At 43.3% G+C, this 18,349-nt stretch overlaps 1 protein-coding gene across 5 annotated transcripts in view; it reads right to left on the bottom strand.

Annotated features, from left to right (window-relative positions):
• ppard (peroxisome proliferator activated receptor delta) overlaps nt 1–18,349 on the bottom strand; it is an 82,846-nt gene that overhangs the window by 55,076 nt on the left and 9,421 nt on the right. For all 5 annotated transcript variants that reach the window (XR_010005780.1, XM_016993293.2, XM_003220339.4 and 2 more), the window contains exon 2: nt 17,406–17,496. The gene's annotated coding sequence lies outside the window, so the exon portion shown is untranslated. The remainder of the gene's footprint in view (nt 1–17,405; nt 17,497–18,349) is intronic.

Here is an 18,349-nt window from a genome sequence, read left to right as displayed (position 1 = left end):
ATATTACTTGTCATTTTTTAAATCCATCAATAAAAGTCCAGAACACTAAATATTATTTTCAAGTATATCTCATCTTGTCTGAAAAAATCTTTAAACCATGAGAAATTAAATACCATTACACATGGGAAATTAATCAGTGAACATACTAATGCACTTAGATATTAACATAATTGAGCAATAATTTCACCATGTAGGGCAGCATCCTAGAGACCCATTTGTCCAGTCCACCCTGTTTTCACAGTATAATAACAAAAGCACACACAAAAAAGCAACTCACCCTCTCTAGGAGGATTCAACAGAAGGCCTGTATCACTGGAAAAAAGCATGTGACTTTGTATACTACCACACTGTTCCTCCTCTGAAAGTGCCATCTGCTCTGTATGTTTATGGAATAGCTCGGAAAGAAAATAGTACAGCCACTGCTTCACAACTGTACTCAGATCATTTACTCTTCCCCAGTACGGTTTTAGAACAGGGCTGTACATGAAATGCTGTTTCAGCAGGAGGGAGCAGAACATCACCCAAAACCCAACAATAGTGTCAGGGCCAATTATTCAGGCACATGTGATCGCCGGGTACAGACTCGCAGAGGCCTTACTCCTTCCAACAAAGGAAGGTGACTTCTCAAGGTGATTCAGAACTTATATACTTGTTTTGCTCCATACCTCCAGCTTTCTTTGTTTAGGATTACACACTTCCTGAAGAGAGCTTGTGAAATAAAAATCACAGAAATGGCTAAAATGACTCTTCTGCTATATAAATGATGACACTACTGCACAATGCAATCTGCACATAATCGCAGCAATACAGAAAGAAGCAAACTACAATCACCAAAAGGCCTTTTGATTTGTCTCTCTTTTGGATAGACTTGTAAACTTCCTATAATTACAGTGAGCTCTCTGTATAATTGTGGGAGTTTGGTTCCAGTAGCCCCCATGGATACCAAAACCCACAGATGCTCAAAACCCATTATAAACAATACCATACTAAAAGTATATCCCTTATATAAAATGAAGAACAACTCAAACAAGTGTTGACAAAATCAAGGGTGCATTTTGCTTTTTTTTATTTTTTAAAAAAAGAGAGAGCGAGCTGTGAATGGTTGAATCTATAGAGACAAATCCTGTGGATATGGAGAGCCAACTTATTAAACCCGAAGTAACGGGGTGATTTTTAAAATCAACCTCAAATACAAGTTCAGCTGCGTTGCACAGAATTCTTCATCTACCCACACTTTGCTGGAAAACCTCCAGACCTGTAGAGACCAAGATTCCACAACAGAAAAGTGTTCAAGAGGATTAAATACATTTTGATTTACTAGTGCTCCAGAAAATAAAAAGGTTTAAAATCCAATTCATTCATCTATAATTTTTAGTGTAGGTTTTTGTAAACATGGAGAAGATTCTGTGACATTTCCCACCTGAAAACTTCACAATTTAATTATTAAATTTTTTTGCATCAAACCCCTTGTTGGAAAATAATTTGACCTTCTTCTGCTTTCTGTTCACATGTCAGAAAAATAGAAATGCGACTTCCCTTAGGAGGGCAACAAAATGGGTTATGTACTTGCTCATGTTACACACAGGTAACTGTAACATGATAAGTCAAGCCTAACTTAGGATTCACAAATAGGAACTGGATAAAGCAGGTGCATTCCTAAATGCTTACAAGTTCCCCTTTACCCATCAGACTGGGAAAGTTGGAAGGAGCAGAGTTAGTAGTTGCACTTAGAAGCTTCCCAAGGCTCTAGTAGCCAACACAAGATCACATAAGCATCGTTCTAGGATTATTATGAGAAACTGAAAGGACAGGTAGACCTAGTACTCCAGTAGACAAGAGAGCTATATTCCAGGGGACATTTTAATCAGTTTTCCCTCAAACCTGGAACAAATCCTGAGAAAGAGACAAGAGGACTATCACAGTTTAGTCATTTTCTATCTGGTTGTTACAGAAGATAGCATATGAAAGTCAAAGAACAGCTTCGTCATTTTGGCCAAATCTGATAAGTTTACCTATCAGAGCTAAGGATCTCCTTCATAGGAGCCACTCTTAAGGCTTGTTCTATCAATATGTCACGCACAGCCTGGGCATGAAGAAACAGTTAGTGGCATATGTCGGGGTTAGTGCCCTGCTGCATGGGGAAAACACAGTAATTTCTCCTACTTGCTGCTAGAGAAGAATACTTCAATATAAATTGTGAAATATACTACATAGTGCACAGGCATACCTTAGAAGCTATATGCAGATGTAGACAGTGCTCATCCTTGACCTGTCACTTTACATATTATTCTGGAGAGTCATAATGACATGAAATGCAATCACTGAAGGGGTATAGGAGCTTTAGTGACATTTAGGAGGAAGTATTTAACTCTCCCCTCTTTCTATGGCTTTTCCTCTGATCAAAGGCACTGCTATTTTCTTTGTGCAGAGCTACAGCAGGCTCCACTGGATTCTGATTGTGCAGCTTTAGCACACCTCCCATAGCATCAGCTGCATTTCATGAAAAATGAAATGTTGGGGGAAATTACCAATCATACTTTTTGTGTCATATATAGTTGACTCTGGCAGCTCACAGGGTTACGAAACTATTATTATTAGGATTTTAGAAGAATACCAAAAACTACTGTGTTCTGGAATGGTACTTTAACTAACTGTACATTTTCATTAGTATTATTTAAACTATCCCCTCTTTACACGTAAAAGTTGTGTTCTAATAAGAAGTACTGAAAGATACAATCAAATGATTTGAGTGACTGATTCACAATGTTCAACACTGACCTTTTCTATCGTTCTATAGAACAAGAGAAATGGAAGAAAGATGGACAATGGTAAAGAACTATATCATGAATCAATCTGGAGATCAAGCCATAAGAAATAAGATACAAATGTTATATAGTATACTAGCTGTGCCCGGCCACGCGTTGCTGTGGCTTTTTTTTAGTGATGTTGGTCAATCTACATTGGGTTTTATTTTTGTTGTGACCGTCAACAAAAATTATACAGTATTATTTATTCATTTATTACATTAAAGACATATGATAGGATATTACGCTATAACATATACGACTATTTCACAATATTAGTAGTAATATATATATATATATATATATATATTGTTTTGTTTTGTTATTAGTATTATATTGTAGTGTATTATAATATTATTAGCAGTATTATATGTATATACAATGTATTGTATTATATATGTATTGTATTATTATATATATTAATATATTGCAAATTGGCCCCAGAGTACGGAATGGCCTTGTAGTTTCAAAGCTTGGGTGGTTCCGTGTGTTAGAGGGGGGGAATGCTTTGTTGGGAGGTGCTAGGTGGTCCTGATTGTTTCCTGGATGGAATTTGTGTGTTTTCAGACTGTTGTTGTTTATTTACTGTGCTGAGATGAGAGAGTGATGAGTACGGAATGGCCTTGTAGGTTCAAAGTGTGGGTGGTTTCCTGTGTGAAGGGGGGAATCCTTTGGTGGGAGGTGTTAGATGGCCCTGATTGTTTCCTGGATGGAATAGCTGTGTTTTTAGAGTGTTGATCTTTATTTACTGTCCTGAGATGATATTGTTGTGTATTATTGTACCACAGTAATTATTTCATATTACAGTAGAATCTCACCCAACATTCGTTTATGCAATGTTCTGGATTATGCAATGGAGTCTGCCTTTTAATAGTCAATGTTTTTGGAGTGAGTGTTTTTAATGTATTGTGATATTTTGGTGGTAAATTTGCAAATACAGTAATTACTACATAGCATTACTGTGCATGGAACTACTTTTTGTGTCAAATTTGTTGTATAACATGATGTTTTGGTGTTTAATTTGTATAATGATGACCTAATTCGATGTGTAATTGGTTTTCCTGAATCCCTTCTTATTATCCAACATATTTATTTATGCAACGTTCTGCCGGCTTGTTTATGTTGGATAAGTGAGATTCTAGTGTATATTTATAATGTGATATTATTTGTTTAGAAGTGGATTATATGAGGCGCCTTCTGTTATAACAATAATAATTATTATAGTCTTGAATGATTATCATTGTGATAAAAATAATAACTACTTATTATTAGTTGTTATTATATTGTTGAATGATTATCAATGTTATAATAATAATTATTAATTTGTGAATGATTATTACTATAATAATAATAATAATTTTCTATTATTACGATTTGTTAATACATTGTTGAATGATTGTCAGTGTTATAATAATAAGAACTGACTATTATTATGAATTATTATGTTCTCGAATGATTATCAGTATTATACTAATAATAAATTAGTATTATTATTGGTGATTATTACATTCTTAACTGATGATCAGTTATTATATTAATAATTATTACAGGGAAGGGAAAGGTGAGGGCGATAGGGTTTGAGAGGGGAAAAAGGGGGGCTTCTGAGGCATTGGAGGGGTTGTAATTTGTGGGTGAGAACAACAACAACAATAACAACAACAGAAAAGGGGGAAGCTCAGCCTGGGCCAACTTGGGCCTTCCCTTGACTTGTTTTGGGCGCCAACTTCCACCCTTCCTGGCCTGAGGCTCTTTCCTTTTCCCCATCAGCCGTTTAACCGGGTGAGGGGGAAAAGGAAGGGCCCTGAGGCCGGGAAGGGCGGGGGTTGGCGCCCCAAACAACTCGAGGGGAGGTCCAGGCCTGCTCGAGGGCCGTGCCCTCCTCTTCCCCCCTCACCTTGAAGAGCTTGAAGACCTCCGAGAAGAACCGAGAAGGGAGGAGGAGAGAGGGTGAGGCGGGGGGGGCTCCGCGGGGCCTTCCTCGCATTGGGGGGAGGGGAGAGGGGCGGGAGGAGGGGGCCTGAACGGCAACCGGGGCCCTCCATGGGCCCTGAGGGGGGAGGACATTGAGGGGGAGAGGGCAGAGAGCGACGTGAGGCCCGCACGCCTCCCAGCGCGGCCTCCTCCATCCCGCGCCCAGCAAGGAATCGGCCTCCCTGCCTTCCTTCCTTCAGCTCTGAGGCGAGGTGTGTGTGTGCGCGCGCGGGAAGGGATGGGGGGTGCGCGCAGGCGCACATCGCCTGTTGCAGTTTTTGGCCGTTTGTGGCCCTGTGATTGTGTTTGTCATATAAATCTTACTGGAGCCGCGCGAGCGCCATAAAGGTTTGAAGCATGGTGTTTTTGCGCATGCGTACTTAGTTTTGGCATTTTTTGGTGTTGTGATAGTGTTTTATGTGTAAATTTGTTGTATCTTACTGGAGGCGGGGATGATGGATTGCGTTGCCAATTTTCGAGTTTGGGGGGGCTGTAGATTTGTTGTTTTGTCCATCGCCGTGATGCCATCACTCTTTTATATATATAGATAGGTTGGAAATGGATAAAGATAAAGATATAAAAATTGTCTCATAAAGAAACGAATATGTAAAAAGAAAACAATCCTCGTGTTGGTGGTGGGAATTGTAAATGTTTTGTATGTCTACGGTATGTATTTTTTGTGTTTTAAAAAATAAAAATTTATTTAAAAAAAACAACAACACTGACCTTTTCAATATAAACAGTATCTGCAGGAATTATAAGAATAAGATCAGTTGATAGGGAAAGAGTACAGCCCTCTATCTTTCCATTCTTCCAGTCGAATTATCTCAAAAGACTTCTGTGTATTTAAAAAGTCCCTCCAAAAAACTTGTTAGAATTCTATTACACTCACTCAGATGCAATATCTATAATTTGCCCCTGGCTGCTCTGGGACTAGTTGCATTTCCTGTGTCCGTCTAGCCTGGCTTTCTCCTTGACTTGCTCATTTTCTCTCTGTAAGGAAAGATTGTTTTGCTTTGTTTCTCCATGGCTAAACAGTCATGCAAACTGTCACAAGGACACTAGTACTGATAGTTCCGTGTCATTACAAATTGTTTCATTAACAATAGTTAAGAACTAATGCATAAAAAGGATTCTAAGTACCATAAGAAAAAAGCTTTGAAATCTGACACATGGATTATGGAACTTTCTGCTTTCACACTGTTGCTGTTCTTGCATACCCTTCAAGTAATCTCTGATTTAAGGCAACCCTAAAGCAAACCAATCAGAGCTTTCTTGACAATTTGTTCAGAAGGAGATTGCCTTCCTCTGAAGTTGTGAGACTTGAGTTTCCATGGCCAAGGAGGACTCAAACCCTGGCTGCCAGAGTAGCAGTTCAATTCTCAAACCACCACCCTACACTGGCTCTCTCCAGCTTTCACATACAATTACCAGATTAAGCATCACTTATCTGAAATGTTTGGGATCACAAGTATATGGGATTTTGGACTTGCCTTTATGTATACCAGAAGATATCTTGAACCCAAGTCTAAACATGACACTTGTTTATTAAACATACAGTCAGAAGGTAATGTTATATACTGCAGTGATACCTTGATTTCAGAGTTTAATTTGCTCCATGACTGAGCTCTTATCTCAGAGAGAATTTTCCCATTAAATGCACTGAAATGCTATTAATCCGTTCCGGGGCCCTGAAACCCCCTCTGCTAATTTTTTGTTCATAAACAACTTTATAAACAATAAATAATGTATAAATGCATATTCACGTGGAACAATAAAAAAGACAGATCAACTTTAAAATGTTAGAAGCACAAAGCAGTGGCAAGGAAGCACATCTGTGGCAACAAAATATGTGTTGGCCAGTGTAACAGCAAGGCAAAACATGCACATTCACATGGAACAATAAAAAAAGAAAGATCAGCTTTAAAATGGTAGACGCACAAAGTTGTGGCACAATGGTAAAAGCACAAAGTTATGGCAAGGAAGCACAAAACACAAAGTGAAGAGGCAGAAGCATCATTTTCCTCATTCTGTACTCTTTCCAGCCTCCCTCCCTCTCTTCATGAAGCCAAATATACCAGGAGCAAATACCACACAAAAACCACTAGCCCAAAGTTCCATTCCGGGCCCTGAAACCCCCTCCGCTAATTTGTTGTTTATAAACAACTTTATAAACAATAAATAATGTATAAATGCACATTCACATGGAACAATAACAAAGACAGATCAACTTTAAAATGTTAGAAGCACAAAGTTGTGGCAAGGAAGCACTTTTCTGGCAACAAAATATGTGTTAGCCAGTGTAACAGCAAGGCAAAGCCTGCACATTTACATGGAACAATAAAAAAGAAAGATCAACTTTAAAATGGTAGAAGCACAAAGTTGTGGCACAATGGTAAAAGCACAAAGTTATGGCAAGGAAGCGCAAAACACAAAGTGAAGAGGAAGAAGCATCATTTTCCTCATTCTGTACTCATTCCAGCCTTCCTCCCTCTCTTCACAAAGCCAAATATACCAGGAGCAAAAACCACACAAAAACCACTAGCCCAGTGGTTTTCAAACTTATTTGGCCTACTGCCCCCTTTCCAGAAAAAATATGACTCAGCGCCCCCTGGAAAGGGGGACGTGGCTCCTGCTCAAGAGGTGTGACGCCCCTGGCTGCGTGAGCACTGGAAACCAATACACTGAGGCCAATAAACAATCTAATATCTTTATTAAGGAATTAAGGAATTAAAATGAAAACAAGTAGAAAGTATAGTACATCAATAGACGTTTCAGGAAAGGTCAAATATAGTCCAGTAATATATTGTCCAATATATAATATTAGAGTTTAAAGTTGTAATCCAAAAAACCGAAACGCACTCAAACTTCCAAGCAGTTTGAGTGGGGAAAACGTCCAAGTCTTTCACTAGAGTTCAAAACAAGTCCACAGGCAAGGAACTGGAAACAAGGCTGGAACTGGAAACACGGCACGGCAAAACAAGATTGGATTCACGGCAAGACAAGTCAAGGAACATGGCTTGGCAAGGCACGAAAAGGCTGGAAGACAGTGGACTTAAACGCAGTCCACACTTGGCTGGAAGCGAGGTTAATCCTCCAATTCACACACTGACTCCGCAAGGACTAGCCGGTGCGGGGAACTTTTAAAGAACTTCAAATCATCCTGCAAAGCAGGTGTCCAATGCTCCTTTTCCCAAGGGAAAAGAACTGAAACAACATCTTCGGCCAGATGCGATCCTCCCTAAGAACTCTCAGGGGAAATGAGCTAATTAGCGCTCTGTCTAGCCGTTAATCGGGCGCTTTTTCGTGTTTGCGCTTTCTCTGAGCGGCTAGCCTCCCAAAATTCCCTTCTCGTAAAGGGAGGAGAGGTGCTGGGAATAGGCGCCTGTTCAAGGTCCTTTTTAATGAGCTCCGGGCTAGAATTGTCAACAAAAGGCATCTGGAAAGGAACAACCTCTTGCTGAAATGGCAGAAATCCCATTTCCTCATCACTTTGATCCATAATGGTGCCATGGTCACGACCCAGGGGCCCATGGGACATCACAAGAGGGCGGAGCTGAGCTTCTCCCCTAGTCCAAGATGCAGGGCTGCGAGGGGAGGTGGGCGGGGCCACAAATGGGCAGCCAGGACTGGGATGGGCGGAGTTATGAGCTCTGAAGCAGGGCTGAGCTTCTGAGCTAGGACACAGGAGGCGGGGCTATAGGAGGGGGCGGGGCCTCTTCCCAAGTGTCTGACGGGGCTGAACCTCTATAGCTCGCGCCTCTATAGTTCTAACAAGCACCTCAGAGGCTCAGCCCTGTCTTGCACTCTTGGGAAGAGGCCCCGCCCCCACCCCTACCCCCTCCCTTTTATCCTAAAAGGCCTCTCAGGAGAGGTATAGAAGCTCAGCCCTGTCTTGGGCTCTTGGAAGGAGGGCCTTCCCCCTTCCCTAGCTCCGCCCGCTGTGTCCCAACAAGTGCCTCAGGAGAGGTATAGATTCTCAGCCCTGTCTCGGGCTCATGGGAAGAAGCTACACCCACTCCTCTAGCTCCGCCCCCTGTGTGTCCTAACAGGCGCCTCAGGTGCTCAGCCCTGTCTCCAGCACTTGGGAAGAGGCCCCACCCCCTCCTCTGGCCCTGCTCCCATGTCCTAATAGGTGCCATCACCGCCCCCCCTGGATCGCTCCAGTGCCCACCGGGGGGCGGTAGCGCCCACTTTGGGAATCACTGCACTAGCCCAAAGTTCCTCAAAGCAGACAAGAGCAAAGCAGAGAGCAATTTCCCTAAGCAAACAAAAGCACGAGGTATGAAGCACAGAGGCTGCTCCCTTGAAGCCCTAAATTCTTGTACGCTAACGCTAGCTCTCTCTCTCTAGCTCTTAATTGAAAACACTACTCTTATATTAAAATGAAATCCAGGCCAAGCAACAGCGCTTAACTTAAAACGCTCTTAAATTAGGATGCTCTTAGGTAGAAGTTCCATGAAACTAAATTTGTGAACATTAAACTATCACAAATCAAAGATCACTATCTCAGCTACATGTGTGGATATTTTGGATTTCAGAATTCCCGATAAATGCTTAATCTGTAATAATGCAATGGAAAACAAAATATTTTATAACATTTAGTTTTCACCCAAAGTTATTAAGAAAATCCTGTATCTAATGATGTTTCAGTACAAGCTCTTATGTACAAATACAAATGTGATTCAGAATGCACTAATGAAAACATTCCAAAGTAACACCTTTTCCAGTATGGCAACATCATGCCTAATAGACAGAAAATAACTGTAATTAAATGAACTCTTTACTCCTAATTCCAAAGAATACCCATATAATTCAAACTCAAAATCATGCCAAAAGGAGGTTTAACACAATTGAAGCACCATATCAAGAAGTAATGTGTTGATAGTGATGAATTTTAACAGTACTCTAATAGTGTGATGACTCATGGGCCATGTAGTCCCGTTCCTAGTGCTGTTGTGAATGATGAAGAGGAAAACTTGGGTTTTCCACCATTTCAGCCAGAAAAGGAACTATCCCAGCCAGAAATTGAGCCTTTGCACCTGCAGGAGGCTTGTCTTCCAGAAATCTGCCAAACAAGCCCTGAGTCGAGTTCTCCCCCTTTTTCGCGCCGTAATTATTATCTCCAGCAAAAAGGAGTGCAACAAGCTAATCGCAGGAGTTTGAGAATTGCAGCAAAGCATTCAGATGATTAAGCCTGCTGCCATGAGAAATTTTAGGGAGTCATACATCTGGACACAGAGATTGACTTTCGTTTCTGATTCCCCAGAGAAGTGTTCTCTGGTGGGAAAACGAGGCCTATTTAGGTTCCTTGCTCCCGAAGGAATCTTGCGGAGTCAATTCGTCAGCTACCGGAGCAGCGTGTGTGGACAGCTACTCCTGTTTTCAAGCCTTTGTTCCTGTTCCAAGCCTTCGTTCTCAGCCTTGTTTTCTCCCCGGATCTTGCCTTGTTTTCCGGACCTCGCCAAGTAATTACCACGGATCTTGTTCTTGCTCCTCGTTTCCTTGTTGCCTTGAAATCAAGCTTTGTGTGCCAAGAATCAAGTTATTTCCTAGCCTTGCTCAAGTTCATGGACTAAAGGACCTTGTCATCTCCCCTCACTTGCTTGGCAAGTGAGTGTTTCGGTTATTGGATTACAACTTTGGACCTTAATATTTCATATTGGACATTGCTTTTTTGGACTAATTTTGACCTTTCCTGAAAGGTCTACTTCTGGACTATTTCCTATACTTGTTTTTATTAACTTTATATATTTCCTTAATAAAGATATTAGATAGATTCTGGCCTCTGTGTATGGTTATTGGTGCTCTGCAGCCTGGGTCGTGACAGTTTGACTCCGCCACCCTAAGCACCAATTAACCTAGGCCAGAATGTCTACCGGAGCCGGACCGGGGGCCCAACCACTCAGTTACACCATCGACAAGGATGAAGTGGACCGCATCCGTGATAAGCTCAATGCGCAGGAGGGAGAAATAAGGGGATTAAAGGAACGCGGAATCCGTCTCCCGGCCCTGGCGCTGCCAACCAAGTTTACTGGAGAAGCTTCTAAGGTTCATGTTTTCCGTCGCCAATGCCAGGCTTATCTAGAGGCCCGTAATGCCGAGTTTCCCCAAGAAGACATCAAGGTGGCGTGGATCTACAGTCTCCTAGACGGGCCAGCGGCCAACTGGGCGACGGCACTGTTCGACCAAGACTCCCCACATCTAAGATCAGCGCAACAATTCTTGGATCACATTAAGGCGACTTGGGGGATTGAGGACAATTTGGAGGCAGCCGGCCACAAACTCCGGCGCCTCTCCCAAGGGGACAGACCCATGTCCCAGTACATAGCCGAGTTCCGAGTGCTGGCCCATAACACCGGATGGAACGATATAGCCCTCAGAGGACAATTTCGGGAGGGTCTCAACATCGAGATGCTGGAGGAAATCTCCAAGGTGGATCCTCCACACTCTCTTGAAGCACTCATTGATCAATGTTTACGAGCTGAAGTCATGATTGCCAACAGAAGACAATGGATCCGAGGCCAGAGCGGTAGGACCGGAGCGAGACCTCCCGCTCCCACCGGCGTCCAGCCGCGCCCAGTGTGGAGACCCCCGCCACCAGCCCCATACCCCAGAGGAAGCGAGGAGGTGCCGATGCAGTTGGGCAATGTGCGTCCCAGATTAGATGCCGCCGAGAAGGCCCGCCGCCAACGCCTAAATCTCTGTTGGTACTGCGGAAACGGGGGCCACTTTGCCAGAGAGTGTCCAGCCAAAGGGAAGCCCGCCGCTCGTCTGGCGGCGGCGTCCTCCACGGAGACGAAGACGTCTGAGGCGGCTGGCGCACAGCCGGCGGGGGAAGCCAGCGACCGGGCGTAGAGAGGCTCGCCAACCCGGTCAAAAAACCCACTCAAGAGCCGCCAACCGGGGTCCTATTTCTTCTAGTGGTCACCTTGTGGTCAGTAAAAAAAGGACCCGTCATGGTCCATGCCATGATAGACTCAGGAGCCACAAACAACTTCATTGACAGAGAGTATGCCGACTCTCTGGGATTACAATATCACGACTTCAAGAACGCCCGTGTGGTGCAAGCCATCGATGGCCGCCCCCTCAAGACAGGTCCAGTAAGCCAGTGGTCGGAACCCACCAGAATGTGGATAAGGGAACACATGGAAGAGATTTCCTTCTTTGTTACCGAGGTTCCCCACTTCCCTGTGATTTTGGGAATTCCATGGCTGACACTCCACGACCCAAGCATCTCCTGGTCCAACAGAGAACTGCAGTTTGCTTCAAAATATTGCCAAAACCATTGCCTTGTAGCCAAGGTATGCCATGCCACAGACGCTGAACCCATCATCACCTTGCCCAAGAAGTACTCAGAATATTGGGATGTATTCAATGAAAAAGAAGCCGAGAGACTACCCCCACATAGACCTTATGACTGTGCCATTGACTTGGTGGAGGGGGCCCCGATTCCGCGAGGACACCTCTACTCCCTGACTGAACCAGAGCAAGAAGCTCTCAGGGAGTTCTTAGAGACAAACCTCCGCAAGGGGTTTATCAGACCCTCTCAATCCCCAGCCGCTTCCCCAGTGATGTTTGTGAAAAAGAAGTCAGGGGACCTACGCTTGGTGGTGGACTATAGAGCATTGAACAATATCACTAAACGAAACCGGTATCCCCTGCCTTTGATATCAGACCTCTTAGACCGGCTTCGAGGGGCTAAAGTTTACACCAAACTGGATCTTCGAGGAGCTTATAATCTAGTTCGCATCAGGGAAGGGGACGAGTGGAAGACTGCCTTCCAGACAAAATTCGGTTTATTCGAAACCCTGGTTATGAATTTCGGTTTATGTGGAGCTCCCGCAACGTTCCAGCATTTTGTCAACGATATCTTTCAGGATTATCTAGATCGGTTCCTGATTATCTACCTGGACGATTTTTTGGTGTTTTCTAGATCACAATCAGAACATGAGAATCACGTCAGAATGGTGTTACAACGATTGCGGGACCACGGACTTTATGCCAAGTTGGAAAAATGCGCTTTTGATCTACAAGAGGTAGATTTCCTGGGATATCGTGTCTCGCCACTAGGGCTCACCATGGACCCGGCAAAGGTCACAGCAGTATTGGAATGGCGGGCGCCAACCAACAAGAAAGAGGTGCAACGCTTCTTGGGGTTCGCGAACTACTACCGCAAGTTCATTCCAGACTTTGCCCGCTGGTCTGACCTAATCACCAGCTGCATCCGTGGGAAACAGCCTTTCCGCTGGACAGATCAAGCAGAGAAAGGTTTCCAGCAACTAAAGAAATTATTCACGTCCCAGCCAATCCTTCAGCATCCAGATCCTGAAACCCCTTTTGTCGTGCAGGCGGACGCCTCCGATGTGGCGATTGGGGCTGTACTCCTACAACCAGTGGGAGATCATCTCCATCCTTGTGCCTTTTATTCCCGTCAATTGACTGCACCAGAGAGAAATTACACTATTTGGGAAAAAGAACTTTTGGCCATAAAGGCAGCCTTTGAAACTTGGAGACATTGGTTAGAAGGGGCCAAATATCCCATTGAAGTCCATACTGATCATCGGAATCTAGAGCATCTAAGAACTGCCCGCAAGCTAAATCAGAGGCAACAACGCTGGGCTTTATTCTTTGAACGTTTTAACTTCCAAATTCATTATGTAACCCCAGCCCAGACCAAGCAAGCAGATGCCCTGTCACGGAAACCGGAATACGCTGCAGGGCGCAAGGAGACCTTTGAGTCCCAGCTGCTACAACCCGAGAACTTTGCCACGCTCACAGTGGGAAACACCAAATCCACTCCCATTGAATCAACTCCCTCTACTCCAGGCCCCCTTTGTGCTCAGGAAATCAGGGCTAGTCAGCAAGCAGATGCTTGGGCACAAGACCAACTTCGCCAAGGGCTACGTTTTCCCTTTTCGCTCAAGGATGGGCTACTTTGCTATAGAAATCATGTTTACATCCCCCCAGGACCGGGCAGGGAAAAAGCACTTCGTCTGTGTCATGACTGCAAGCCAGCAGGGCATTTCGGACTATTCAAAACCATGCATTTGATCCTAAGAGACTTCTGGTGGCCCAAGATCCGCAAGGATGTGGAGAAATATGTCAACACCTGCCCAGTATGCCAGCGCTCCAAGACAAGAAGGGAAAGACCCTCAGGGCTTCTGCATCCCCTCCCTACCCCATCCCACCCATGGGAAATAATCTCTGCGGATTTTATCACTGATCTACCACCTTCCTGCGGATTCACCACGATCCTAGTGGTGGTGGACCTTTTTACCAAGTTAGCCCATTTCATTCCCTGTGATGGCCTTCCCACGGCCAAAGAGACTGCAGATCTATTCCTTCAACATGTTTTCAGATTACATGGATTGCCCAAGAGTTTGGTCACAGACCGTGGGTCCCAATTCACCTCTCGGTTCTGGAAAGCACTACAAAAACTATTGGGCATAGACTCTCGTTTATCTTCGGCTCACCATCCCCAAACGGATGGGCAAACTGAGCGCACCAATGCCACTTTGGAACAATACCTTCGCTGTTATGTGAACTACCAGCAGGACAATTGGGTTTCCCTGTTACCGCTGTCAGAGTTTGCCTACAACAATGGGGTCCAGGCTTCAACTAAAGAAACCCCGTTCTTTGCAAACTATGGCTTCCATCCACGTTTCTTTCCTCCTGTCATTGAAACCTCAGAAGTTCCCGCAGCAGAGGACTGGCTGCAGGAACTCACAGCGGTGCAACAACTTTTGCTCCAGCAACTGGACCAAGCCAAGGAGGACTATAAACGCCACGCTGACAAACATCGCCAGCCGGGCCCCGAAATCAAGGTAGGAGACCGGGTTCTTCTGTCCACTCGCTTTTTGCCCTCCCATCGCCCTTGCCGGAAATTAGATGCCCGTTTCATTGGGCCCTATCCAGTGGTGGCGCAACTTAACCCCGTGACTTTCAAACTCCAACTTCCGCGCTCTATGCGCATTCATCCAGTGTTTCATCGCTCTCTGCTCCTTCCGGCGGAAGGTGTGCGCCCTGATGCAGACCGGCCGGCCCCCACTCCTGTTTTGGTGGATGGGGAGGAGGAATTCGAGGTTCAGGACATTTTGGATTCTCGCTTTCACCGCCGCCGCCTACAATATCTCATTGACTGGGTGGGTTTTGGCCCCGAGGAACGTTCTTGGGAAGACGCTTCCACAGTCCATGCCCCCGATTTAACCCGCCGCTTCCATCTGACCTATCCCGCCAAGCCGCGGCCTCGCAACTCGGGGAGAGGGTCCCAGTTTGAGAGGGGGCTTGAGGAGGGGGATAGTGTGATGACTCATGGGCCATGTAGTCCCGTTCCTAGTGCTGTTGTGAATGATGAAGAGGAAAACTTGGGTTTTCCACCATTTCAGCCAGAAAAGGAACTATCCCAGCCAGAAATTGAGCCTTTGCACCTGCAGGAGGCTTGTCTTCCAGAAATCTGCCAAACAAGCCCTGAGTCGAGTTCTCCCCCTTTTTCGCGCCGTAATTATTATCTCCAGCAAAAAGGAGTGCAACAAGCTAATCGCAGGAGTTTGAGAATTGCAGCAAAGCATTCAGATGATTAAGCCTGCTGCCATGAGAAATTTTAGGGAGTCATACATCTGGACACAGAGATTGACTTTCGTTTCTGATTCCCCAGAGAAGTGTTCTCTGGTGGGAAAACGAGGCCTATTTAGGTTCCTTGCTCCCGAAGGAATCTTGCGGAGTCAATTCGTCAGCTACCGGAGCAGCGTGTGTGGACAGCTACTCCTGTTTTCAAGCCTTTGTTCCTGTTCCAAGCCTTCGTTCTCAGCCTTGTTTTCTCCCCGGATCTTGCCTTGTTTTCCGGACCTCGCCAAGTAATTACCACGGATCTTGTTCTTGCTCCTCGTTTCCTTGTTGCCTTGAAATCAAGCTTTGTGTGCCAAGAATCAAGTTATTTCCTAGCCTTGCTCAAGTTCATGGACTAAAGGACCTTGTCATCTCCCCTCACTTGCTTGGCAAGTGAGTGTTTCGGTTATTGGATTACAACTTTGGACCTTAATATTTCATATTGGACATTGCTTTTTTGGACTAATTTTGACCTTTCCTGAAAGGTCTACTTCTGGACTATTTCCTATACTTGTTTTTATTAACTTTATATATTTCCTTAATAAAGATATTAGATAGATTCTGGCCTCTGTGTATGGTTATTGGTGCTCTGCAGCCTGGGTCGTGACAAATAGTAGGGTTATTGCTAAGCTAAATGGGCTGTCCTTAAATTTCAGATGCACTGCTTTAGCCCAACTGCTCTTCCCATGTTATAGAATGACAACACCAGTCCAATGTTGTAAGTCTTCAGTCGTTAGGGAAACAACAAGAGCAACATAAGGGATAGGAATCAAAACACAACAAAATTCCAGGAAAACACAGTTCCTGGCTCTTTCCAGAGACACTACTTAACTTCATTACTGAAGTGCCTAACTGCTATTGTGGAAATGCCACATATATTTCAATAGAACTATTAAAATATTGCATGCTCACTTTTTAAACATATTAGAGGGGATGTACAGTAACTGAATACCACAAGAGAGCTTTAAAAATGGGGAAGTACACATCTTGCAGTTTGAACTTCTTTCAGCCAAAGTGCTGGAAAAAGTGATAGCAAAAGTGTACGAGTCAGTTAAGTCTCCTAAGAACAAGTTACAATATGATTTACAAACTACATCAAAATGGTTTGGTTTGCAGTGTCATTATACAGTACTCGGTGTAAAGAATTTACAAAACAGAAATACTACGTCAATGTTCTATAAAGTATTGTCAGAAATCATAGTCACAGCAAACCTCATTTGATTTCCAATGATTCTTATATTTAAACAGAGGTCTTACCAAAATAACGTATAGAGAAGAAGAACCTTAAAATCATTGGTGATAATTTATCACCCAATGCTTTTTCTCAGATTCCCATGGAGGATATCCAGTGGTATTCTGACGTGCACACTGGAACACAAAATTGACATCCACCCACTGATATATCATTTTATTTCACAGCTTCCAATGCATCATACTTGAGCTACGCAAACATATCTCGCATGCAAATTTTAAAAGACTGGGGCTGGCATCCTGTTAGTGATATATGTGAGCATATACCTGCTTTTTATTGCTCTGGTTATTGTAGAGAAGGGAATTCTCTACCTTCCTCAAACATTGACCAACTTTCCTCCAGTCAGCCTACTTCATGTTGTGTCATCAACCCTACAGCCATTTAGCAAATTATGGAAAGTATGACTTGGTTTATAAGTGTTTGTAATCAGATGTACAATGCTGAAAACATCTTCCAGGACTTCTAGGGAAAGATGATACTGTTGTTGTGTATCTTGCCGTAGTCAAGTGCCAGATAGGTTTCAGTCACTCTACAGGCCATTAACTGGTCACAAAGAGGTAGAAGAGAAAAGTGGGTCCTATGGGAGAGGAGACACTTTATATTTCGGCTAAAAGTGAAACTTTATAATGTATCTTCCAATACAGGATCTCAGCATGTCAATCATCCCTCCACTGTTCTGAGAACCATTCAATACATATACTGTACAAATAAATGTAAAGGTTCCAAACTGAGATTCTAACATTATGACAAAAAATTTAAAGTGTAGTTACCTTTTTGGAGCCGATGTTTCTGTTCACCTTTTGGCAAGGGCCACCTTGTAGTTACCATGTCAGCATAATGGAAGCCCCAAGTGAAAGAAAACTGCAAAAGAGTAAAACACATTTTCGTTCCATGCAAAACCATCACTGGGAGGAAAATATGGAATAAAAATCCAAGGCTTCAAATGCAAATATACTTCCCTGGAAGGAAATTCTACTAAGTGGGCTTATTTCCAAGTAAAAGCATGTACGGTTAGAATTCTACTTCACCTATGCCCATCTAGGCCACATAGCTGAATTCTTACTATGGCAAGAGAACACTTGAGTCTTTCACAATTTTTTTTTTATCATGGTGCTTAGATGATCTTAAAGATTTTTTCTTCAACCAATTCAGATGAACTAAGGCTTACTTCTAGAAAAGAAAGGCATGGGTTGCTGTTTTAACTGTGGAATTGTATACATTTCTATTTAGAAGTAAATTCTGGGCGTATGCCCAGTTAATTCAATACATGATTGCAACCAAATTAATCCATCTATATTCACTAATTTTTATTAGTAATAAAATTCTACTAGCTTTTATCCCTTGTACATTAGTATGAAGTGTTCGTGGTATATTAGCAGTCAAGTGAAAGAGAGAACATTATTAAACTTACATGAATTTCTCTAGTCTGGCAACAACTATTATCTATCAGACAAGCAAGAAGTTATTAATATGCCTAGACTATACTTTAATACCAAACAACCCATTGGAAAGCTTTTGATTGGATAAGAGCTGCAGTAATAATCTATTTTTATATAAAAGACATGATACAAGATTAATCAAAAAACGGCTTGGAAAAGGCTGATTTTAGACTTGATTACACGTGAATACTTTTAATAACATGGGACATAAGCACAGTAATCTAAATCACTGTATCCTTTTTTAAAAAATGATCTTTATTGAAGATTTTCCATTA

Source organism: Anolis carolinensis, chromosome 4 (genome assembly GCF_035594765.1).
Source record: "Anolis carolinensis isolate JA03-04 chromosome 4, rAnoCar3.1.pri, whole genome shotgun sequence".
NCBI classification, from domain to species: Eukaryota; Metazoa; Chordata; class Lepidosauria; order Squamata; family Dactyloidae; genus Anolis; species Anolis carolinensis.
The sequence above is the reverse complement of the archived record's forward strand: the minus strand, read 5'-3'. Positions and strand labels throughout refer to the sequence as shown.